General features: G+C 40.6%; 1 long non-coding RNA gene across 1 annotated transcript; it reads left to right on the top strand.

Annotated features, from left to right (window-relative positions):
• The first annotated feature begins 24003 nt into the window (after positions 1 to 24003).
• LOC130464364 (uncharacterized) lies at positions 24004 to 25815 on the top strand. The gene is made up of 3 exons (XR_008924745.1): positions 24004 to 24429; positions 25510 to 25608; positions 25710 to 25815. It is a non-coding gene; the product is annotated as an uncharacterized lncRNA (long non-coding RNA).
• The last annotated feature ends 205 nt before the right edge of the window (positions 25816 to 26020 follow it).

Below are 26020 nucleotides of genomic sequence, written 5' to 3' on the forward strand. Positions count from 1 at the left end.
TAAGTTAGGATATAGTCTTGAGAGAACTATCCTAACTTTTATTGTATCTTTCTTTTTAAAAAAAAAGAAAAAAGAAAAGAGAGAGTACCAAGAGGAGGGTTCATCCTCTTAGGAATTCCCCCACCACATTTTAAAACTTTTACTACAATATAACCAACTTTGACTAACTTTATACCATCTTTGGGCTCGCGCTTACTGTCCACCTCACCACCATTAGCCACTAGAACCACCCACCTTGAAAATACCTACCATCGACCGGTTGTATATTCCCATTGGAAACCATTTAAAACATACAAACCACCACAAAAACATTCGCAATGGCCTGATACTAACATATATCACCCTGAAATCTACCAACCACCATTAACCGCGGCTTAAAATATTCAAAGTCGACCATTTCTGAAGTTTTATGGTCAAATTTGACCTTTAAATCATCGAATATTAATTTTAATTTAACAAGGTTGTGAGACAATAAGAGAAGGGGGAGAGGAGGGGGTCGACAGAAGCATAAGAAGGGAGGAGATGAGGCAGCTGGGTCAACGAAGGAGCGTTTGGTGGCGTCACTAGAGGAACATCGATGGTAAGGATCGAGCAATGAGATGTAATTGGGGAGGAACGATGGAGATGTTGGTGGCGAGGAGCGAAGATAGTAGTGTTGTGAAAAATGGTGAAAGCGAAGGAAGATAAGGGAATGACAAAATAATATGTAATACCCCGAATTTTTAAAACTCGATTAATTATGCTTAATTATTTTTATTTAATTTAAAAACGTTTTAAATCCTAATTTCGAACTTTATTTTAATTAATGAAGTTTTAATTCGCTTGAATTTTTAATGTTGTTACACGAATTACTATTTTTTTTTAGATTTTATAATTTCGTATTTACCAGCTTAACGACCTTTTTAAATCTTAATATTTTCGGATTTTTAATAATTTCGGAACGTTCTTATTTTATTCAAAAATTTAATTTATTTTTCGTTAACGATATTATATATATATATTTTTTTTTTTCGAAACTTAGTTTTGATTAACCATTTTTATTCCAATTAATTTCCTAATTAAATAATAGAGATCAATTTTCTGAATTTTTTTGCCTAAATAATTGAAATTACGAAAATGCCCTTAAAGAGCAAAATTCCATTTCACTTCTTCTCCCTTGCTCTCCACGTACAAAGCAAGAAGGAGCATTTTTCTTCCTTTCTTCCTTTCCCTTGAAATCAGTCCATGTTCATGCCTTGGCCTCCAAGGTCTTCACTCTTCTTCTTCACTCTACTTTTCATTATAAACAACCATTTTCTTTCCATTTTTCTAAATCAAAAATCAGTTAACCAAAAATGGAAATCACCCCTCCCTTGCTTCCTTTGTTCGAACCGCCACCACCACCAACGACCACTGCAACCACCGACTACCACCACCTCTGCCTGCTGTCTATCACCTTCGTCCCACACCACTCAACCACCTCTGTCCCCGCCCAGAACTCATCGGAAACCACCCCTCAAACCTCCCCTGCCCCTCGCCTCTTTCTCCCCTGCCGCACCACCGTACCGCAGCCACCACCACTTCCAGCCACCGTCCACCATCACCACCCTGCACCCTGATCTCCGTCGCCCAAAAACCCCAGGTGCTCCGCCCTTACCGCCGCCCAGAGCAGCCCGAAAAATACCCCCTCCCCTGTTTTTTCCCCTGTTTCGCGCGACCTCCCTCTCCCCCTTCCTTGTTTCTCCGCCGCCGCGGAGCCCCACCATCACCGTCGCCTCCGGCGCGGTTTGCGCTGCTGCACCGCCCAGCTCAGGCGGCCACCCTCCCCTCCTCCCCTCTCCTCTCTCCTTCCTTTTGCGTTGCTTCCCCTGTTCCTTCGAGCCTCCCCTGCTTCGAGCCTCAGTTTCGAAAAGAAACGAGTTCCAGTGATTGGAACTTTGTTTCTTTTATTCCTCAAATTGAGCCCAACCCTTTTGTTTTGGCCCAATATCCCAAAGTAAGCTCTATTCTTTTATTTAAAAACCCATGTTAATATTTCATGAAAATCAATTATTATTTACTTTAATTATATAAATTTTAAATGATAATATCAGATTTATATTTTGATTGAAATTTGATTTAAATAATATATTTTCGTTAAATTATGAAATTAGATAATATTTATGTAAATCGATTTATGAAATTTTGATTGAAATCTTGTTTAATAATATTTTCAATAATTTATAAAAATATATTTTTTATTAAATTCATTACTTCAAAATTCACTATCTATAAATTTATTATTTATAAAATAATAGTTTTAAATTATTTATCGTTTTAGCTACTAATTCAATAATTCGATATTTTGAAAGAAATTGGACTCGGGGCTCAGGAAGGACGATCCATCGGACAGGAAGTATAAAAACTGCGGTTGAGGTAACGGTTATTGCTAGTACCCGCATTCCCTTCGAAATGTATTTATGAATGATGTTATGAATGATTGATGTTTTATAATGATGTTTTATGAATTGCGGGATTACAAGTATGATTTGATTGAATTGTTTTACGATAATGCAGCTTTATGTAAAGTATTGATTTAATGAATTATTATTATTCCTGAAAGAAATGATTTTATGAAATAACGAGATTGAATGGTTTATTGAACCACCCTGAATGATTGAGATTTTCCTGATTAATGTTCGATTAAAAGAAATGTAAACATGATAAATAAAAGTGTAAGAACTGGTCAAGTTCCCCTGATATGGAGCCCAGGCTCCCCCTGATAAGAAGCACTGGCTTCCCCTGATATGGAACCAAGGTTCCCCCTGATAAGAAGCACTGGCTTCCCCTGATATGGAACCAAGGTTCCCCCTGAAATGAAGCACTGGCTTCCCCTGTTATGGAGCATTGACTCCCCCTGTTATGAAGCACTGGCTTCCCCTGTTCGTAGGAGACGTCCTACCATGTTTTCCTGTAAAGTCATGACAACCAGAATAATATTGTTAAAAGGAAAAACGTTAATGAAATGATGTTCCTGAAATGATATTCTTGAAATAATGTTCCTGAAATTCCTAAAATGATATTATCGAAAATGATGTTTCGAGATGATGCTTTTGAAATGATGATTTATTAAATGTTTTACTATATTCTATTCTCCCTGTGTTATTAAATAAAATGAATTGAAATGATGTTACGATGCTAGGGTAACTCGTTACTGAGTCTTCGGCTCACCGTTTTGTTTTCCGTTTTAGGTACTGCTGGGGACCACGGAAACGAGTAGTGGCGAGGATTTCACTATTACCAAGTTCACCTAAGTAAATTTTAAGTTGTAACAAGTTTAAGTAAAGATTCTTGATTAAGTTTCGTACTTTTATTAAGGAATTGAGAAGGACGATTATGTGAATTTTGGAGTTTAATAGCCTATGATTGATAGTTGCCTTGTAATTCCCAAGAGGGAGTTACGGCAGTAATGTCCCGACCGAATTAGGATGTTTCCGCTGCTAAGTATTCCATAATAAGTGATTTAGAGGTCGGGGTGTTACATAATACAAAACAACGACTCTTATCAAAGGGATTGTTTTCCATTCTTCCTCTTTCCCTTTCTTCAGTTCATTCCTTTATCATGTGCGAACCAAACAATCCTTTAAATGTGAGGGGAAAGGACACCCCTGATAGAGGTTGGAAGTATAATCGCAAGGTTACATAGCGTCTAGTACAACTGACAATCCCTGAACTGACTCGAACCACACCTAAAGTTACTGAGAGAAATCTGAAACCAACATAAACCAAACTCGAATGACCTATATTTGACACGTTTTTACCCATTTACAAATATTGTGTAGTGAGTCTAGTGACGAATCTAAAAAGTAAATTATCTATGTAGCGACCTTACAGATAATTTCTAGATCCGTCACTACACAATAAATTAGTTTCTCCATACGAAATGACACACCTAATTATTGGAATACCGGTAAATTTTACTTGGTAATGCAAACTTTGAGCTTAATCCTCTAGTAAGGTATTGGAAAGGTATTTGGCCTAGTGTAGATTCGTTTAACAATGAGATGATTTGATGATGCACCTAAGATATATATCATCTTTAATTTCTTTTCTCAAAAAATAAAAGGTAAGATAATCTCCATCAGAGAACAAGAAAATGACATAATAAATCTAAACTCTTTTGTACGGAAGCCCTATCGGCATACCGGTAGGACAACCTATAACAGCTGTAACATAGGCATATACTCACAAGAAGCACTAAGGGTGCAGTCGGTATCCAGGGTTTACAATCCCAGCCGGCATTGCTCTGACATCATCTATCTATCAGAGTCGATAGAGAGGATCCGGAACCAATGGGTAATAACCCGAGTCCTCCGTACAAGTGACCCGTCTATATATACGGACCCCCATCAATGCCAAAGGTACGCAATTCCACCCCAATCATTCTTATAAGCATTTATTACAGTGCTATCAGCATAATCTGACTTAGGCATCGGAGAGGTAATTCTCGGATCACCCCCGAGGCTAGTTAACGGTTTTACTGTGCAGGATCCAGTCAGCAACCTCAGTAGGAAGTCAATCATCCCTTTCCTGTTCCAAGTCCGCTACCGGAACAATTGGCGCTAGAAGGAGGGGACCCCCACTTGTAAACAGAACCCACAGCCAGACACACACAAAAAAAAAAAAAAAAAACCCCGAACCATCAAAAATCACCATTGAGAATGGAAAGTACGCAGTCGGATTCGTATAAGAAAAGCAAAAAACAGGCCTCGAAAACAACCCCACAGAGTACACAGACGACAAAAGCAGCAACCCCATTGAAATCCACGTTGTTCTCAGCAGAGCCAATAATAACACCCGTCAATGACCAACCCACCCCCAAGCTAGGGAGCCAGTCGGTAGTCAGCAAAACTACGACTGCAGCAACACCCTTGCATGTCCTTGGATACTCAGTCGAGGACGACGACTCAGACGGAGAGCCCGAGAGCCCAGCCCAGGATGATACACAAATACCGTCTGAACTCGCCGGTCAATTCTCGGAGGAACAGTTGGCTACGGCAAGAGCGGTGATGGCCGCGTTGTCGGCCCTGAAGCCAGCAAGAAAAGCAAACATAGAGCCCGCACCCAGGACAATCATAAACCAGGATAAACACCAGTCGGCGAAAAAAGGAAGAGACTGCCGATAAGAAACCTATTCGGAGAACATATCCTAGTGCAACACGAACAACACCCCAATACAAACCAGTCGATTGCTCTGCGCAGTCGGCCAGAACCCATGGTCATCGAGGAGACAAGAGAAGCGCCCCAGAGATACGCGCCGCGCCGTTACACCATACAACCTGCAAACTCACCCCTGTGCGCGGACATTCTGGAGGAACCAATGGAGAAATTGAAGTTCCCACTCTGCAAGTATGACGGATCCACGGATCCGGAAGTCCATTGCAACACATTTGAGCAACATATGATGCTGTACACAGATTCCGACGCCATGTGGTGCAAGGTATTTCCCTCAACGCTGCTGGGAGTGGCATCCGGTTGGTATAAGGGACTGCCAAAGGGGTCGGTATACAATTACTGACAGTTAGAAGCAGAATTCATGCTACGGTTCATCAGTCGGCAGCAGAGAAAGAAAACGTCGGGAGAACTGATGGCAGTCACCCAAAGAAGCGGAGAATCCTTAAGAGATTACCTCACCAGATTCAACAACGAATTCACCAGCATACCAAACTTGCAACAAGAGATAGCTGTGGTGGCCCTGATGAGAGGAATGAACCACTGCGAGTTCAAGAAATACTTGGGAAGGAAATCCTTCACTGATCTGGGAAGCGCACTGGTGAAGGCCCATGAATACATCAAAAGTGATGAGCTGATGACAATCCCAAATCATTATCAGTCGGCACAGACTAGAAATGTCGCACCGAGGCCGGTTCAGCCGGCGCAGCAAAGTCAGAACAGGGGATTTAGAAAGGATGAACAGAGGAGGGACCCCAGAGGGAGAGATCACCAGAAACAGTCTGCCAGCATATACCCCCGCGTTCCATGAATACACACCATTGAATGCCCCAAGAGCCGCAATTTACAATGTCAACAAGAACGAAAACTGGAAGAGGCCCCCACCAATGAGCGACAAACCTTGACCACAGTCGAAGTACTGTGCATTCCATGATGACTGTGGGCACTATACGGAAGATTGTAGAGACTTGAAAGATAACATCGAGGATATGATCAGGAGAGGCTACCTGACGCAATATAAAGCCCGACAGAACAACAACAACAACCAACAGAATAGCAGCCGGCATGGTAATAACACTAACAACAGGTTACCATCCACCCAAACACCACTCAGAATAGAGCAAAAGGCACCAGAAACCAGTCGCAACGAAGAGGCTAGAAACAATGGCCAGAAAGGGCCGACAGTATGGGTTATATCCGGAGGACCGTGCCATGGAGGAACAATCAGTGGAGCAGGCAGAAGTCTGGGCGAGCACCGCCACCTGATAAACTACCATAGCACCAGAAAATGGCCGTCACCCCAACTCATGCCAAACATCTCGTTCACCCCAGTCGACTGCCGCGGAATTATATACCCTCACGACGACCCACTGGTTTTGGGCCTCGAAATAGCAAACTTCCCAGTAAAACGAATACTGGTGGATGGAGGGAGTTCAGCGAACATGATCTTTTGGGAAGCCTTCATCCAGCTGAAAATAGACGAGAAGGAGCTCACACGAGTCAACTATCCTGTGATAGGATTTTCCGGGGCCACGGTCTTTCCGGAAGGTAGCATCAGGCTGCCGGTTCAGATTGGAGAGGGAAGGACCGCAAGGGACCTAATGGTAGACTTCCTGGTAATCAAAGTACCGGCTGCATACAACGTCATAGTGGGTCGGCCATTCATCCACGATGCACAGGCAGTGGTATCAACATACCATCTAACCATGATATACATGTCCAACTTCGAGAAGGCTGAGAGAATCCGAGGCAGTCAAGAGTCAGCAAGATCATGCTACTTGACGGCATTAAAAACACCAGGCCGATTGACCCCATCCAGGAATATAACGAGAGAGGCAGCAACGAAAAGACCGGCAAAATGTCAAACCCCAAAATCAGGGGGTGAGCAATCTCCGTTGCCCAAGAAGGAGAAAAGGGGGCTACTTTACCCAGGGTAGAGGCTGGAGGAGAGTTGGAAGAAATTGAGCTAGTAGAAGGAGAAACTGGCAGAACAGTCAAGATAGGAACCGACATCGACCCACAGTTGCGGGTAAACATGATCGGTCTATTGAGAGAACACGCGGATGTGTTTGCATTTTCTGCAGATGAAATGCCAGGTATAAGCCCGGATGTAATCGAGCATCGACTGAATGTCGACAGAGCAGTTAGGCCGGTAAAACAAAAGAAAAGAAACTTCTCAACAGAAAAAAATCAAGCAATACAGGAAGAGGTAGAAAAGTTGCTGGCAGCAGGATTTATTGAACCATGTGACTACCCAGAGTGGTTGGCCAACGTCGTAATGGTTAAGAAGTCAAACGGCTCGTGGAGAATGTGCGTAGACTTCACAAATCTGAATAGAGCATGCCCGAAGGACTGCTACCCACTGCCAAGAATCGATAGGCTAGTCGACTCCACACCTGGCCACGCACTGCTCAGCTTCCTCGACGCATTTTCCGGATACCACCAAGTCAGCCTTGCAAAGGCCGACAGGAGAAAAGCAGCATTCATCACTGAGGGGGGAGTATTCTGTTACAAGGCCATGCCGTTTGGGTTAAAGAACCCTGGGGCAACATACCAAAAGCTGGTCGACAGAGTGTTTGCAAACCAAAAAGGCCGCAACATTAAAGTATACGTCGACGACTCCATAGTGAAAAGCAAATTGGAGACCGACCATCTGGACGACCTCAGGGAAACGTTTGAAACTCTATGCCGGTACCAAATGAAGCTGAACCCCAAGAAATGTGTGTTCGGAGTGAAATCGGGAAAATTCTTGGGTTTCCTTGTCAGCGAGAGAGGCATAGACGCAAACCCAGATAAGGTAGAAGCAATACTCAGCCTGCCCCAGCCAAAAAGCATCAAAGATGTACAAAGGCTGACAGGAAGAATGGCAGCTCTGACAAGATTCGTTAGCAAATCAGCCGACAGGTCGATCCCATTTTTCAACACTCTTAAGCAGAACGGAAAATTCCAGTGGGGAGAAACCGAAGAAAGAGCCTTTGAGAAGGTAAAAGACCATCTTCGAGCTTTGCCAACGATAGCCAAGCCGGAAGAGGGCGACAAGCTGCAGTTGTATGTGTCCGCTTCAGCCCAAACCATTGTTGCCGTACTAATCAGCGAAAAAGACAAAGTCCAGCAGCCGATATATTTTGTCAGCCACATTTTGAATCCGGCAGAAGCAAGATACTCGCTGATAGAGAAAATAGCCTATGCAGTCCTGATAGCCGCCCGAAAGCTCAGACCATACTTTGATGCACATACCATAGAAATTCTGACGAATTTCCCACTAGAGAAGGCTTTGCAAAAAATGGATACAGCCGGCAGGCTGTTGCGATGGGCAATAGAGCTGTCGGAGTACGATCTTGAGTTCCACCCGCGCAATGCAATAAAAGCGCAAACCTTGGCCGACTTCGTAGTCGAAGCATCTTATCAAGAGGATGAAACCAAAGTAGAATCCTGGGAAATATCAGTGGACGGATCAGCCGCTCAGTCGGGAGCGGGAGCCGGCGTTGTCATGACTTCTCCGACGGGAGATAAGTTCGAATACGCAATCAGATTCACTTTTGCAGCTTCGAACAACGAAGCGGAATATGAGGCAGCCATCGCAGGGGTACAGCTATGTTTGTTGGCGGATGCGAAGAGCATAGTAATGACAACAAATTCTCAGTTGGTGGCAAATCAGTTTTCAGGAGAGTATGAAACCAAAGAGCCGTCAATGCGGCGATATCAAGAGAAACTGAGGACACTGACAGCGAAATTAGAAGCTTTTGAGATCAAGCTGGTCCCTAGAGCGTTGAACACTGCCGCAGACAGCCTAGCAAAACTGGCTAGTTCGAAAGCAATCGAACTCAGTCGATCATTAATGATAGAAATCATGCACAGAAAGAGTACGGAGGAAAAAGGAAAAGAAATAATGGTCATCACGGCAAACAAAGAGTGGTACGACGATATCTGGATGTACAAGACGACTAGAGTGCTCCCGGCCGACATCAAGGAGGCAAAGAAAGTTAAAAAAGACGTCTGCTGGTACGTTATATATCAGGGACAAGTCTATAAAAGAGCATTTAGCCTCCCCCTGCTGCGGTGTTTGACGGCATACGAGTCCGCAAGGTTAATCGAAGAAATGCATGAAGGCATATGCGGAAACCATGTAGGAGGAAAAACACTCGCTTTGATCTGCCAAAGACAAGGTTACTACTGGCCAACCATGCTTGAGGACGCACAAAGCTACGTCAAGAAATGTGAAAAATGCCAGCTGTTCGCCCCAGTAATACGTATACCAGCAAATGACTTGATGCCCATTCTGAATCCAATTCCATTCGCCCAGTGGGGAATGGATATTGTAGGATCCTTCACAACAGCCTCAGGAGGCAGGAAATTCTTGATCGTTGCCATCGATTACTTCACAAAATGGATCGAGGCCGAGCCGGTAGCAAAGATAACAGCCAACCAAGTGCGGAATTTCATCTGGAAGAATGTCATAACAAGGTTCGGAATATCGACAGCGATAGTATTCGACCATGGATGCCAGTTCGACTGCGAACCTATACGAACATTCTTGGCAGACTACCGGATCAAGTTCGCATACGCGTCAGTCTGCCACCCACAGAGCAACGGGCAAGCCGAGGCTGCAAACAAACAGATACTCATAGCCCTTAAGAAAAAGCTGGATGAGTTCAAAGGCAAGTGGGCAGACACAGTCCCAGAGGTTCTATGGGGTAACAGAATGACGGTAAAAGAAGCAACGGGAGAGAGCCCTTTCAAACTATGCTTCGGATCAGAAGCAGTCATACCGGCTGAGGTGGCACTACCCACCTTCCGCATCCAGCATTATGAAGAACAAGCAAACGACAGCTTACTCAGACACCAGCTAGATTTCTTACCAGAGGTCAGATTGCAATCTGAAATTAAGTCGGTTGCATACAAGAACAGAATGAGCAGGGCCTACAACAAGCGAGTAAAACATAGAAAGCTAGAGGTAGACGACCTTGTACTTCGCCGGACAGCAGCAACCGGCAAGGCTCAAAAGCAGGGAAAGCTGACTGCAAATTGGGAAGGGCCCTACCAGATATGGGAAGAAGTAGTAGCTGGATCATACAGACTAATGGAGATGGATGGAACACCGCTGAAGAACTCATGGAACGCAGATACTTTAAGAAAATTCCATGTATGAAGTTGTACGAAAAAATGATGTAATAGGGCCGACAGAGCCATATTTTGAAATCTAATATATAAGCTGCAAGTATATTCCAGGTAAACTATACACAAAAACGAAATAAAAGGTTGAGCACATTGGCTCAGTCAGCAATGTTGCAAGATACGACAAAAATGAAATAAAAGGTTGAGCACATTGGCTCAGTCAGCAATGTTGCAAGATACGACAAAAAACAAAATAAAAGGTTGAGCACATTGGCTCAGTCAGCAATGTTGCAAGATACGACATAAATGAAATCAAAGGTTGAGCACATTGGTTCAGTCAGCAATGGTGCAAGATACGACAAAAACTAAATCAAAGGTTGAGCACATTGGCTCAGTCAGCAATGTTGCAAGATACGACACAACACAATAGTTAGAAAACGCCATTACATGACAAGTCGAACGAAATGAAACAAACGAATAATCCATTAAGCATATCACAAAAAGTTAAGAAATACAGAGACGACAGCCACCACCCAAAGATAGCAAAACGCGGAGTGAGTAGCTGTTTAACGGCACAAACATACGCCGCAAACGGCGCAGTCAAGACGAACACAACGTTCTTGAAACACTAATACGCAACAAAAGGCGAGTGCCACAACAGCTAAAAGTAAGCAAAAATTGTTCATAAATTACATCCGCCAATAACATTCACAAAAACTACCAACAGAAATTAACAAGTATGAGGCCTGAAAAAGCTGTTGGAAGAGCCACAGGAAGAGCCTGGTGATGACTGCCAAGACCGTCAAGCAGAGCCGTCTGCATCACTCCAGTAGGCAGACTCAGGAATCTCTCTGTCTAGCAGAAGGCGAGGGTCAGCGTTTTGAATAACGATGTCTGGGAAGGTCTGGGTCTCCATGCCAGTCGGATCAACATGGCCACCCTCTTCATAAGATACCTCCACCTTACCCCAGGCAGCCTTAGTCAGCGTCAAGGCTTTGACGGCACAACGATGGGCTGCAGTCCACCCACCATTGTAGCGCCCCTTCATCTCCTCGCAATAGAAGTCTGACTTCATAAACTTCTGCACAGCCCTCAGCGCCACAGCCTTGCGATCATCCTTAGCAGCCTTTTCAGCATCCTGAGCTGCCTGCAGTGCCGCATCCAGCTTAATCTGCAGCTAAGCCGTTTTCTGCTCTTCGGCCGTCAACTTGGCTGGAAGAAGCTCTAGTTCAGCTTTCCTCTTGCCTGCGGCAATAACATCCAGCTGAAGTCTCGCAATCTCCTTCCGACAGTCACCTTCAGTCTTGACCGATTCAGCAAGGTTAGTCTGAAGCTTCTCTTTCTCAGCTTGTGATCGTTTTAAACGACGTTGATAACTCCGATAGCACTCCACAAGCTCGGTAGCAGATTGCGTCACCTGAAAGAAAAATTGCTCAGAGCTGAAAATAAAAGCAAGTATGAAAATAAAAGCAAGTATAGAAAGCAGGCAAGTCAAGGAGGGAAGTAAGTACCGAATACAGGTCATGCATCAACTGTGCCGCCGGAGTCTCAATCTCCTGAGGTATGCTGTCGGCAGGAGTAAGAACTTGGCGCAAAGACCGGTAGCCCAGTGTACCTCCGTCTTTGGGACGGTCAAAGAGAATAGACTCACCCCTCAGAACATCATTCTGCGGTTGCCAGTGCTCTTCGGCATGACCGGGAGCAAGAGCAAGACCGGCAAGAGTATCCGGAGACAGCACAACAGTCTTATCCTTAATGAACCCCCCAAAACGTACTATGACCCCATACTTAGAGGCCGAGCTGGCAGACCGGTTCATAGAAGGGCTATGCCTCGACACAGGCACAGGATGGATCGGATCGCTAATCAAATCGCTCAAGACCTGCTTCTGGTTCAGTTTGGATATCAGGTCAACATCCAAGATCTCAACCGACTGAGCAGGTTGTTCAACGATCTTCGTTCCAACGCCAGATGTCTGCACGGGCTTGTCGACGCTGGCGTAGACATCTTTCACCTTCTCCTGTGCTGTCTTCGCAGCGTCGTTTTTCGACCGTTTGGGAGAATTGGCCGTCGCCCGACTGGAAGACCTCTTCCGAGTAGCATGCCCCCCACGACCGGTAGGAAGAGAAGCAAACCTGCCAGTAGTCATTTCGTCTTGGGCGGAGGATGTAGATTGTTCAGCTGCCGGAACCTTTGTTCGAGTAACGCGAGGAACCACACCTCGGTTCACAACGGCAGAAGGAGTCACAAAGCTGGCTGCCCGACCACGACAAGCTTTCACGCAGAAGGGAGTAACAGTGTAATACTTCTCAGCAGGCGCCGCCGGACACTTTTCAACCACCCTCCAGTTCTTGTCAAGGCCGAGTGAAGCCTTGTTTAAAAGATGGTGCCCTGAGAAAAAAGAACGATGAAGTCAGAAAAAAATTTGGCAAAACAAACGCAAAATGACACAACAGAGATCCAAAGAATATAAATAAGTACAACAGATAAAGAACGCAAGCAAACGACTGCATTTACCAAGGGGATGTGTAGGTGCAAGACCGACTGCACCCAATGCAGCAGGACTAAGAATATAACCGACAGGAGGAAGCCAGAAAGCCGGCAAGGTTTTAGGCTTAGACAACCCAACGTCGACATAATCAACCAGCAGCCTATCGTACGCACGTTGCTCTCGGGGCCCAAGGTCGGCTTGGTCAAACTGTTCCATCCTAGGTTTAGGCTGGTAGAAAGTACGCCGAAGGGGGTAGTCTTCGGGAACCGCCATGAAATAGAAGTGGTCCTTCCAGTCCTTGCAGCTGGAAAGTCGGGGACTTACAGTCTGACGCTGACTCTTGGTAAAGATCGTCCACGATCCGGTATCTTTCCCATCACGCTTCAGCCAGTGCAGTTTTTTGAAAAGGTTGAGGGTCAAGGGCCACTGTTTGAATGAAAACAGCCAAGTGTACGCAACCAGATTGCGAATAACTATGGGCGATAACTGAACGAGGCCGACATTCCAGGCCCGTAGAACTTTCTCAATGAATGGGTGCAAGGGAAAACGCAGCCCATAGTCGAACATCTTTGTATACACAACAACATGGCCTTCAGGACAGTCGGCCACCGTTTGCTCCTCTTTCGGCACAACCAGTCGGTAGCCCTCAGGTAAACCCAAAAAGCGACCACCAACCTCGGAATGCCGATTGGCAATGGCCTCTTTTACGAAGTCACCATCTATCTCAGTGGTGAGGGCAGCAGAGTCATTAGGAGGAGGGGCTGGAACCAAGAACGCAGCAGCCTCACCTTCGAAGTTCACGTCGGCGTCCAAGGCCTCCTCTTCAAACACTTGCTGCAAAATCGCAGCATCCTCCTCATCTTCATCAGAGTCGGCAATGGGCGGCGCCCTTAGCCCAGGAGACCCAGATTCAGAAGACTCCAATATGGAGTCGCCAGGAGTGGAAGGCACATCACCACTACCGGCAGAATTAGCCTCACCCGCATCGTGGACGGCAGGCTCCTTCCCGGCCCGCCGATTACTTGTAGACGGTTCCGCGTCTGACGGCATGGCCCTAGAAACATATATATTGCCGATGTTAGTACCGTACTCTCCAAGACCAGAGCCGCCAGGCTGAGTAAATTCCCGGTAATCCCGCAAATGGTACCTAACCGAAATCGGATCTACGTCTAAAATCGGCTCCCCAGCTGGCACGTTATGCTCATTCGGCCTAAGTTCTCTCTCCATTCGTGCCCGCAGGCCATGTAACTGTTGTGAGCGAGTAAACTGAGCCGCAGTCATGGGTATAAAAGGGCCGGTAACAGGATTCCCACCCATAAACTGCGCAAAAGGAGGCGGCGTGTTCGATTTTATCCCCCACCCAGTATTCTTAACATTACTACCGGCAGTATTCCCGTCCATATTTAACTCTATGCCAGAATCGCTACTTGTGTCTGAGAGGTTTATAACATTATCAACCCCAACCCTACCAGTCATGTTTTGGCCACCCCCACTCAAAACGCATGCAAACAAAAACAGAAACACCCGACAAAAAGAGTAAGTAAGGCCAGAAACCGTACCTAATTCTGGAAATTCACAACGAAATTTACTCTCAACAGCTGCAAAGTCCCTCAAATAACCCAACTAAAAGAACAACACGAGAAAGTCAGACAGCCAAACCCTAATAAAACACCGGACAACCTAAAAAACCAGACCAAGTTCGAAACTTACCAAGAGAGACAACCAAACCCCAACTGAAAAAGTACGGCAGGAAGAGACGGGCGCAAATTAGAAAGAAAATAAGAGAGAGAAAGAGAGCAAATTGGCAGCGCAAGAAAAATCGCAAAGATAAATGAGAGAGAATGGAAATGAAGAGAAAGGAAGAAAGCGGTTACTTAAAGAAACGAAAGGAAGTTGAAACGACAGGAAGCAGATCTGGGCGGTTGAAAATATCACAACTCCCCACATTTGTCGGATGGCCGACACGTGTCCAAAAACACTTTTCAAATCTCCCGCCACGCGTATAAGGAAAAATGAACCGTCGCCACGTGTCAGTCAAGGGGGCTAGTCAGCCTAAAGAAGTCAAGGGGGCTAGTCAGCCTAAAAAGTCAAGGGGGCTAGTCAGCCTAAAGAAGTCAAGGGGGCTAGTCAGCCTAAAAAGTCAAGGGGGCTAGTCAGCCTAAAAGACCCAAGGGGGCTAGTCAGCCTAAAAAGTCAAGGGGGCTAGTCAGCCTAAAAGACCCAAGGGGGCTGGTCATCCAAAGAAATCAAAGATAACAGTCAGCCAAGAGAATCAAGCACAGACATGGACAGCCGGCCTACAGAAAACTATCCACTTAAAGCGACCAATCCTTGTCCTAATGGGGGCTAGTCGTGACATCAGAACAAGTATTGAGCTCAAAACCGCATTGCGAACGGCCATCTTCAGAACAATCACACCCATGGGGTGTTGATCGTCCCCAAGGGGGCTAGTTGTATAGGGGGTTTACCCCCGATTTTCGCTTTTTTCTTTATCAGAGCAACTACAGACTGTAAAATGCCAGCTGTAGTCACTCTGAGGGGGCTAGTTGTACGGGAAGCCCTACCGGCATACCGGTAGGACAACCCATAACAGCTGTAACATAGACATATACTCACAAGAAGCACCAAGGGTGCAGTCGGTATCCAGGGTTTACAATCCCAGCCAGCATTGCTCTGACATCATCTATCTATCAGAGCCGATAGAGAGGATCCGGAACCAACGGGTAATAACCCGAGTCCTCCGTACAAGTGACCCGTCTATATATACGGACCCCCATCAATGCCAAAGGTACGCAATTCCACCCCAATCATTCTTATAAGCATTTATTACAGTGATATCAGCATAATCTGACTTAGGCATCGGAGGGGTAATTCTCGGATCACCCCCGAGGCTAGTTAACGGTTTTACTGTGCAGGATCCAGTCAACAACCTCAGTCGGAAGTCAGTCATCCCTTTCCTGTTCCAAGTCCGCTACCGGAACATCTTTAATTCGTTGATTCGTTTGTAGGTTTATAGCCATTGTGGAGGGGATGTTCATATCGTTAGTAGAATGAAAGAGCACCTAAATAGTTTTTAGCCACTCTTTAGTTGGACGCCGTTTCTCTAACCACTTTACTGGATTACTTGAGACCAACGTTACACTTTTTTTCTTTTTTACTTAGGATATGGATACATGTCACAAAAGAGGTAATTGCCTAATTGCCTACTTGGTGACCCATCAACTAAGTTTTGAGTGCAAATTAACCCAAACTATTTACCATATTTATTAAAATTATACTACCCCTATTTTTTAGAGTCACGTTTATCATTTCCGGCCGTATTTTATTAGGAGCCACACTTCCATTTTTAATAACTTTTCTATCTCACATTCTAATTATTTAATACGAAGTATATTTAATTTCTACTAGGGACTACCACTACAATATATCCCCCTATACTTTGACTAAAATACTTTTAACATCAACTTTCTATTTGTTTATTACTCCCTCCCCCACTTGCTTTATATTTTTTATTAGATTCAATTTTTTTTTCTTAATACGTGTGTCGTTCAACACGTGACTCCTAATAAAATACGGAGGGAGTATGCAATAAGGGGAGTTATTTGACTTCCCTTCACACCAACAAAAAGAGTCTACTTTACAAGATCAAATGAGATTTCACCTTAAACCACATGGCTTGAGATCAGTGCATCTTGGACCCGAACCGAATCTTCAAGTTTTGGACCTGGATGACCTAATATGGATTTGGATCTTGCTTTTGAGATTTAGTTCCAGTAGGATGCGATCCATATTTTACATGTCATCTCTACATATTACAATAAGGAGAGTAACTCCTTAACTATATAAAGTGGTTGATTCTTTCATCTTTTTATCAATGTAGAACACTACATCGCCACAAGTGTTATTTGAGAAAATTATGATTCAACAACATTGCTACTCTGTACTCACTACACCAACAATTTCATCAGATCCAGATAATTATTTAAGTTTCCTATGGGGTGTTTGATAAAGGTATAATGATTGTGGGATAAGGATAGAAAATGGTGAGTGAGAAAAAGATAAAATAAGTCACTGATTTCTCCAACGATCATTAAACCTATAACAGCTTAATCATTAACCACATAACCATTAACCACATAAAGACGTGTTCCAAAACTGAAGAGAAAGACTCGTCTTCCTCCCTTCCAATAAAAGGACCAGATCATGCAAAAAAAAAAAGTGTTGTGGAATCGGTCTCCTCCTGGATTCTACAAATTAAATTTCGATGGTTCTAAAAACGGAAGCTCCACTACAAGTTTAGGGTTTGTTATTTGCAATGATGATGAAACATCGATATTGGCGGGAGCCAAGGCTCTTCATTCGGAGGACTCCATCCTATTTGCTGAAGCTTCAACGCTCCTAGAAGAAATAATAAGTGCGGTGGCGATGGGGTGCAAAACTCTCATTATTGAAGGGGATAACTTAGTTGGATTAACTCGAAGAAGAAAATTTGGTAGGTTCCATGGGAGATTAGTGGACTCGTTGTGGATGCTAATATGGATTTATCAAATTTGGATTCATTTTCGGTTATTCACTGTTATCGGGAAGCAAATCAAGCGTCAGATTTTTTGGCGGCAAAAGGAAGCTATTGTCCTATTGTGTCGCTCATTCTCTTTCACTCATCATCCGGAAAGATGAGTTAGCTTTGCCCTCTCAAAACAGTTAACTGTTTTTTTCCTTATAAAAACTAAAATAAATTAGACGAACATATTAGGAATACAAACAAATACAATAAAATAATGATTGATATTAAATGTACAAAAAGTCGATGAAATTTATATGCGTTGATTTGTAGGGTTCAATTACAAGTAAGCAGCTTATTACTTTAAAAAAAAAAAAAACTAATTCATTAATAAAGAGTCATACGACATCTACAAGAAAAATATAGATCTAACAAATACATGACAAATTGAATCAAATAAAAGTTTTCTTTATCAAAACTACGGTCGTTGAATAAATCATGCATTGTAGAACGTCTCCCTTATATAACGTTGAAACATGCATCCTTTTTAGAGAGGGGGTCTAGCGATTTGTTGTAGTTGCCAGGATGATTTCCACTTAATTCATCTGAATGTACTCGAAAAATTTTACATTTGTTGTGATCGTGCATAAAATTTACCAACGAACCAACTATACATAAATCCCCTACGTGAACGACGAAACAAGCATACTAAAACTAATTCCACGAAGCCTATTACTTCAATCTTTATTTATCATCAACTTTTGTAATCTTCTGTGTATGAGTGTATGGAATTAAAATAAGAAGTGAGTATTATATACGGTTATTAGACTACTTCAATTATTCATTTATTTTTTATATTTTTTTATGCAAAGCAAGAGGACTACTTTAAATTTTAATGATTTAGATAATTTAGTTTGAGTAGAAAGTACTATTTCTAGTCAAACATTTTCAACTTGATTACAAGGTTTAATCAACTTTCAATTATGAAGTATACAATTTAAAAAAGGTTTATCTACTCCTATTTGACATAATTATTGCTTCTAATATTCACAAAAAGGAACCATGTGCAACTAGTCAAAGAAAGAAGCAGATGAACGTACGTACTATAGTTGGAGCATCTAACAGCTCAGTCATCAATCAATACTTCACTGGCTACTTCTAAACATACTTACTATGTTTCGAAATAATGGAGAATTTACGTATTTCACAACAACCAAGATAAATAATTGGAATGTAAGAAATAAGTATGGAAAAGTGAAATGTTGTTAGAAAATAATAACAAAAAAATTAGGTAGAGTGAGGTAGTGTAAAAAAAGAAGAATAAAAAACAGGTTTGGTGGAAAGCTATGAGTAAAAAGAGAATATAAAAGTAGATTGAATGGATTGTTGTAAGTAAGTGGGAAAAAGAGTAGTGTGAATGCACTAAATAGGATGAGTTATCTACCAAAATTAGAATAAAAACACTATCCCTATTATTTTGAAACACCCATTTAAGAAAATCCTCCCCATTATTTCGAAACGGATGGAGTATATGGCAACTTAGACCATGTTCTTCTCACCTTATCCTTGTTACTTATTGGATCAAATCTTATCAGACCAGATCAAATCGGACCATAACTTTTTAACTTCACCTTATTTTTACTTATTACTTATTACTCATTACATTCTATTTTATTCTTTTTAATTTTATTTAACTTATTCTTATAATCACTTTTACCATTATTGTAATAATAATAATAATAATAATAATAATAATAATAATAATAATAATAATAATAATAAATCATAATAAAATGATTGACTTTGTTAGCATTTGATTCATAATAATAATGATAATAATAATAATAATAAAATAATAATAATAATAATAATAATAACAGAGCATACCAAATCTGACCAACAATTAGAAAAATCAGACCAGACCCAATTATACCAAACAAAGAGAAGAAAGTCGTAACATGCTCCGATTAACTTTATTTGGACTCGAATTTCCATGGATCGAAATGCTCCGATTAATTTTATTTGGGCCCGAATTGCCATGAATCAAAATGAATCGAACCGAACCGAACTAATCCAATCGTAGTACTTGTATTTGTGATGGAAATTGATTATTTTTTCTTGGTAAAAAGAAAATGAACGATAAAAATTTAAAACACAATATCCGAATAGACTTGATTCGTCCGATTACCCGTTTGCTACCCCTCTATTTTGTATGGGTTTCAATAGTACTACTCCCTCCATTTTAAAATTATAGTGTTTTTATTTATTTATTTCGGATGTTCCAAATTTATCATCTTGTTTTCTTATTTGGATATTGCTTTTCCCCCTTCCCCATAAACTACGAAGTATATTTTACTTTTCTACTTTCACATACACTATATTCGAGGAAGTATATTCGCCAACAAAACGACAAAATTGGCTAAAGACAAACACTAAAGGACAAAATTAAATTTTTTGAAAAATGGCATATGTTTTTCAAAAATGGGATATGTTTTTCAAAAATGGCACCTATTCTTTGAAAAATGACATCTGTTCTTTGAAAAATGGCATATGTTCTAATGCTTGTGTTATCCCTATTTTGTCGTTTTGTGGGGTGAGATGTATTTGCTAAATACATCTGTGAGATGGGCCTCTCCACTTTCCACTATATTCCACTTTTTACACTTTCCTTTACATTATATATTCCACTTTCTCAAACACTATATTCCACTTTCTCAAACACTATATTCCTTTTTTCTTAAAATTATTTTTTAGTCAAAAGAAAAAAAGTGAGGAAAACTGTGAAAATTTCGGAGAACCAGTTTGGATTTATGTCTTGGAGATCGACTATGGAGGCCATTCATCTTATAAGGAAACTAATGGAGAATTATCGAGATAAGAAGAAGGACTTACATCTGGTTTTCATAGATTTGGAGAAGGCGTATGATAAGGTACCAAGGGAAATCCTTTGGTGGGAATTAAGTAAGAAAGGAATTCCGAGGAAGTATATTGATATCATCAAGGACATGTATGAGGGAGTTAGCACGAGTGTGAGAACTAGTGTTGGTAAGACCGAAGAATTCCCCATTTCGATTGGAGTACATCAAGGTTCCGCACTTAGCCCGTTTCTTTTTGCTATAGTCATGGACGAATTGACGAGGTTAATCCAAGATGGTATTCCCTGGTGCATGATGTTTGCAGATGATATTGTGTTGATTGATGAAACAAAAGAAGGAGTGGAAAGTAAGTTGGAATTATGGAGACAAACTTTGGAATCTCGGGGTTTTAGGCTGAGTAGAAACAAGACGAAATATATGGAGTGTAAGTTTAGTGGAGTCCAAGGTAGAGGGACAGGGGAGATTACCTTAGATGGGAAAATTGTCCAAGGCTCTGAAACGTTCCGTTATTTAGGATCTATTATCCAAAAGGATGGAGAATTGGATGGCGATGTGGCCCATAGAATTAAAGCAGGTTGGTTGAAGTGGAAAGGTGCCACGGGGTTCCTATGTGATTCAGGCATGCCCCAAAGATTGAAGGGAAAATTTTACCGCACGGCAATTCGACCGGCTTTGTTATACGGCACAGAATGTTGGGCAGTGAAACATTGTCACGTGCACAAGATGAATGTGGCGGAGATGCGCATGTTACGTTGGATGTGTGGGCATACATGAGAGGATCGTTTGAGGAATGAGATTATTAGGAAGAAAGTATGGTTTGCACCGATTGAGTTTAAGATGATGGAAAATCGTTTAAGATGGTTTGGACATGTAAGCAGAAGATCAAGTGATGCCCCGGTTAGGAGGATAGAAGGGTGGCAAAGTGATAGAACTGCAAGGGGTAGGGGAAGACCTAAGAAAACTTGGAGGAAGGTGATTGAGCACGATATGAGCTTTCTTGGGATTGAGGAAAATATGGCGTTGGATAGGACAGTGTGGAGGGAGAGAATATACATTGATGACTTCAGTTGATTTATACAGCTTTCATGTTTTTGTTTCTTTCTATTTTTTTATTATATTTTTATTTTTATTTTTATTTTTATTTATTTTTAGAATTCTTTTTAATTTTTATAATTTACATGCTATTTTGAAATATACTTATTTTACTTATTCATTTATTTTAAACTTTACTTTTTTTTTTTTTTATTATCTCTTACAATATTTCTTCTATAATATATATACATTTTTCCCTTTCTTACTTTCATCAATTCCACTTTCTCTTCCTTGTTTTTCTTATTACTTCTTGCTCCTTTTTTGTTTGATTGGTGACAATGACGATATTATACGACGATTCATGTTAGCCGACCCCAAATCATTTTGGGATTAAGATTTTGTTGTTGTTGTTGTTGTAAAAGAAAAAAAGTGTTGCAATTTAATGATTGTCTCGGCAAATATGCTAATTAAAGTGTTAGAATTTTTTTGAAATGTAGAAAGTACAGAGTATAATTTTGGGACGGGTAATGCAACTTTGGTAATGGATCCCACATCACATCACAAATTCACAATAATATACGGGGGTCATATAGTTAACAATATCATGCCATCTCAATTTGCAGTACACAAACATGGCAATGGATCAAAAACAAGAAGCACAATGATTTATCAGAGAGACTACGTGAAAATAAAATGATTCCCATGTGCAGTTACACGTGTCGTCCTGAAACTATCCCACGTGTACAACGGAACAAAAGAGCTGTCAGCTTAGTTGTTATATTTGGTAAGATGCCACTCAATGGTCGACTTTGAAGATTTATTTTTGGAAAGAACGACAGTAATCCTATTCCTAACTAAGCCAATGTTTGTTTTACAACCAATAAAGTTAAAGCTAAGTTTAGGTGGAGTTAAGGAGACGTTTGGGGTTTAAGTTTTTAATTTTTTAATTTTTAAAGTCTAAGTTTTTTCTTTTGTTTTTTGGTGTCTAATTTGAGAGTGGAGATAACTCAGTTGGTTAGGGTTTTTCTCTCGCTTTTAAGTGATCATGAGATCAATTCTTATCCGTGTCGTTGTGGCTCATTCACAGAAAAAAGAAACTTTTGGGGTCTAGTTTCAATTTTCTAATAATTTGACTCACCCTTAACCATAGGCCACTAGTGGAAAACTCTTCATTTGCATCGCCGTATTTGCGTCACACTTTTAAACACGCGACGCAATAGTTGAATTTTAGTCTGAAATTTGATCATTTGCGTCGCAGTTTAATTTTGAGCGACGCAAATTACTGATTATCTTTAAAGTAAGTCAATTGCGTCGTTGATTTATTAAACTGCGACGCAATATTAATTAATTTTGCGTCGCAGATTAATAAACCAGCGACGCAGTTGACAGATAGAAATATATTCAGTCAATTGCGTTGCTGATTTATTATTCTGCGACGCACTGAGTTAGTCGTTGAAATTCTTTTTTCGATTTACCTTTTTTTTCCATTCACACATGTTCCGCCTACCTTCCTCCATACCTCTCTTTCTCTCTCATCCCCTTCATTCCAAAGCTTGAAACCTCAACAGTCAAAACCTCTCTTTCTCCGCCACCCTCCTCGTCCAGTTGAAGGCTCCTACAACATTCTCTCTCCTCAAAAATTCCAATCACTATAATTAAGACCGAAAATTCCAAAATCCTTGAAAAGAGCTCTGCGAAAATAACAAGAGGACAAACGCTAGGTTCCGGCGCGACGATGAAGGCGAAATATCGAAGCAGTATGAATGGTTTGCCGTTCCGGTACTTTCTCTCTCTCATACCCTAGTTCCGAAGTTTATCATGTTTTGCCCCTTTCTTATGTTGATTTTGGTGAACCTAGGGTTTTAGTTTTTTGTTATCTATTGATTTAAGATTGTTTTCCGGTGAGTCGTCAAATCTGCATCTTATTTCTTTGGCATCAAATTGTATGGTTTTATATAGCAACAGGTACAATACAGATTCGTTCAATATTAGGGTTTTGGATGAAAGTTCTGGTTTAAATTGTCTTTTTTAGAATCTGGTAGCGTAATTGAGGAAATTTATATCCACTTTACTTGGTGATTCGTATACATTTAGGGTTCATGGTTGGGAATTTTAGGTTTAATTTGTTGTTTGATTGAATTTTGGGAAATTTGGAACTAGTAAATTTCACTTCAATATTCGTTAATAATGTAGAACTCTATGTAGATTATGTATTAAGATGCTTAATTTGAGTTTAATTTCCAGTTAGTACGAGAATCTGATTATTAGCTATAGTTTGTCAGTATTTGAAGTGTTATGCGATTGATTTCGAGTGTTTAGAAACTTAATATTTGGTTGTTATCTAATTGTGGAATTATTGACACTTGTTTTTTTAGGGTAATTGAAATTATTGCTTAATTTTATGGTAATGAAATGGTTATGCAATTATATGGCTGTGAATATAGGAAATTACATGAGAAGTTTGATGCAGAAGCTTTAAATTCTACTCATATTGGTGGATTCTGTAAAACCCATATTTCAGGGTTGTTTTTATTTTTGTGGATGGGATATTTGACAGATTCTAGTATCTCAATATCGAACCCTAATTAGAAATTTGACATGCTTTTAATTCAATTATGTTATGTGGAGATTCTAGACAACCGTCATTTGCGTTCCAGAGATGTTCTTATGGTTAACAAACTTATGTAAGTATTTGCATTATGCCGATGTCTAAGATGTGCAACGAAGCAACATACGGGGGTAAGTGCAAGCTTTCCGGCTTTGTACAGTTTATTATTACACTAGCTGTTGGTGCCTTCTGTAAACTTGGCTACTTTGTTAATTAAGTTTGTACTCGACACATGACAGCTGCTGTAGCTGGTTATTTATTCTGTTATTGAGTATGGAGCAAATAGAGTTCGTGGAACCAATGATTGGTTAATTTCTGAGCTGATAATATAATTTACCTATTTTATGAAGACAATGCTATATAATGTAAGCTATGTGGCATTATATTCTTCCTATAATAACTTGCATTACCTAGTGCCATAAGGCCCATAATATGAATCTAGGGTAGATCTCAACTGATTGTGTACAAAAATTTGCAGGAAAGGAGCCGATCGTTCGTAACTTTAGTGAATGTTCACCAGAGGCAGATGATTCTCACAAGTCTATAAGAGAGGTAGAGCTGGTACACCAAAGAAGCTAGCAGTTCCTAACTCTTCAATGAAACAGGCATCCAGAAGTGGTAATCCTCTTATTTAATGAACTTCTGCCTTGATGTTGCTCAAGAATTCTTTCTGTTTAAACTTTCAATTATTGGTATAATTTTTTCATGGATGAATGTTTAATATGGTATCTGGTAGAACTATCACTATCAACCTTGATTATGTTATTAGTGAAAAAATAGTTCTCCTGATCAAGAAAAAGAAGAAATGGTAACGAACAAGAGTCCTAACCGTTTAGCAAGCTGGTATGCTTTGAAATTTCGCATCAAAGGATCTTGGTAATATCTTCAAACCAATGCACCTTGCTTTATTTGAATGTAATAAACAAGACAAAGTGGACCATGTTACTAGAAAACGGACATTGAATCACAGAAATCATGTAACAACTCAACTTTGTTAATTACTACTTCCAAGTTTTAATAATTCGGGAACAAGACCATACCAAAATTATTCTTTTATAATCTGCTTCTCACCTTTTAAAATCTTTTAGTTAGTGGGTTTGTAAATGAATTACATACAGTGTAGACGTATAGAAGTGTATTTTTATGGAGATACAATGATAGACTACTCATCCTCTGTTTCCTTTGCTTGTTGGGTGCGGGTCAACGAAAACCTGGGAATACCGTTGATCATATACAACTGAATTCTTTCTAAAGTGACTGCTAATGTTAATGGAGAGAGTCATATTACAATATATGAGGTCCTTGGGAAAACCACCACCATTTTTAATAAATATTTTTCATCAATTAATAAGTCCACTTTAGTATACAATGCATCTTTATATGTATTTTATTTATAGTTAATAACTGTTGTTATCTGTATTATGTTCGCCTTGTTCGGACTGCCAACTATTTAAGCCAACCATATGTATTCCTCTTGGGTTTGAAAACTTCATTTTTGCCTAAAAATGACCTAGAACGACCCAATTAGCCTTAAATGTGAAATAATAGATTGTAAAGAGCCTTAGAAAGTTGTAAATATGCATGGATTCGAGCACATGTATAATTAGTTTATTATTTACCTAAGAAGCAAGTTTTTCAAAATTATAACATACAATGTGATAGAAATTTTACTTGTGTTATTTATTTTAATGCATTTAGTGTGCTCAACAACCGGGATCACTAGATTGTGGCTACTACGTCATGCGTTTTATGTACGACATAATAATGAATCATGGTAATAGTCAAGATCTTACTAAGGTATGTTCTCATAAACTACGTACTTTATATAATAAATTGAAGTACACAAAACTATTATATTGATCGAACGTTGATAAATTGAATTATTTACACTTTTTTAGGATTTTTCAAGAACATTGCCTTATTCACCGGAGGAGATTAATGAGGTGAAAGATTTTTGGGCAGATTACTTCATGAACAATGTCGAATTTTTAGCTTAATTTGTAATATGTACTCGATCTCTAGCTAGCTACGTACCTTTTGTAATAATTTTATGTTTGTTGTAACATGTTGGTTGATCTATGACGAATTTAATTGCCTTTTATTGGGAACGTTAATTACGTTGTAAACTTTTGTGACAGGTATTATTTATAAATGTATTCCCGGTATTGGGAATGAAGCGTCTAATTTCAAAGACGATCATGTCGGAATT

Source organism: Spinacia oleracea, chromosome 6 (assembly GCF_020520425.1).
Source record: "Spinacia oleracea cultivar Varoflay chromosome 6, BTI_SOV_V1, whole genome shotgun sequence".
In the NCBI taxonomy this organism is placed as follows: domain Eukaryota; kingdom Viridiplantae; phylum Streptophyta; class Magnoliopsida; order Caryophyllales; family Amaranthaceae; genus Spinacia; species Spinacia oleracea.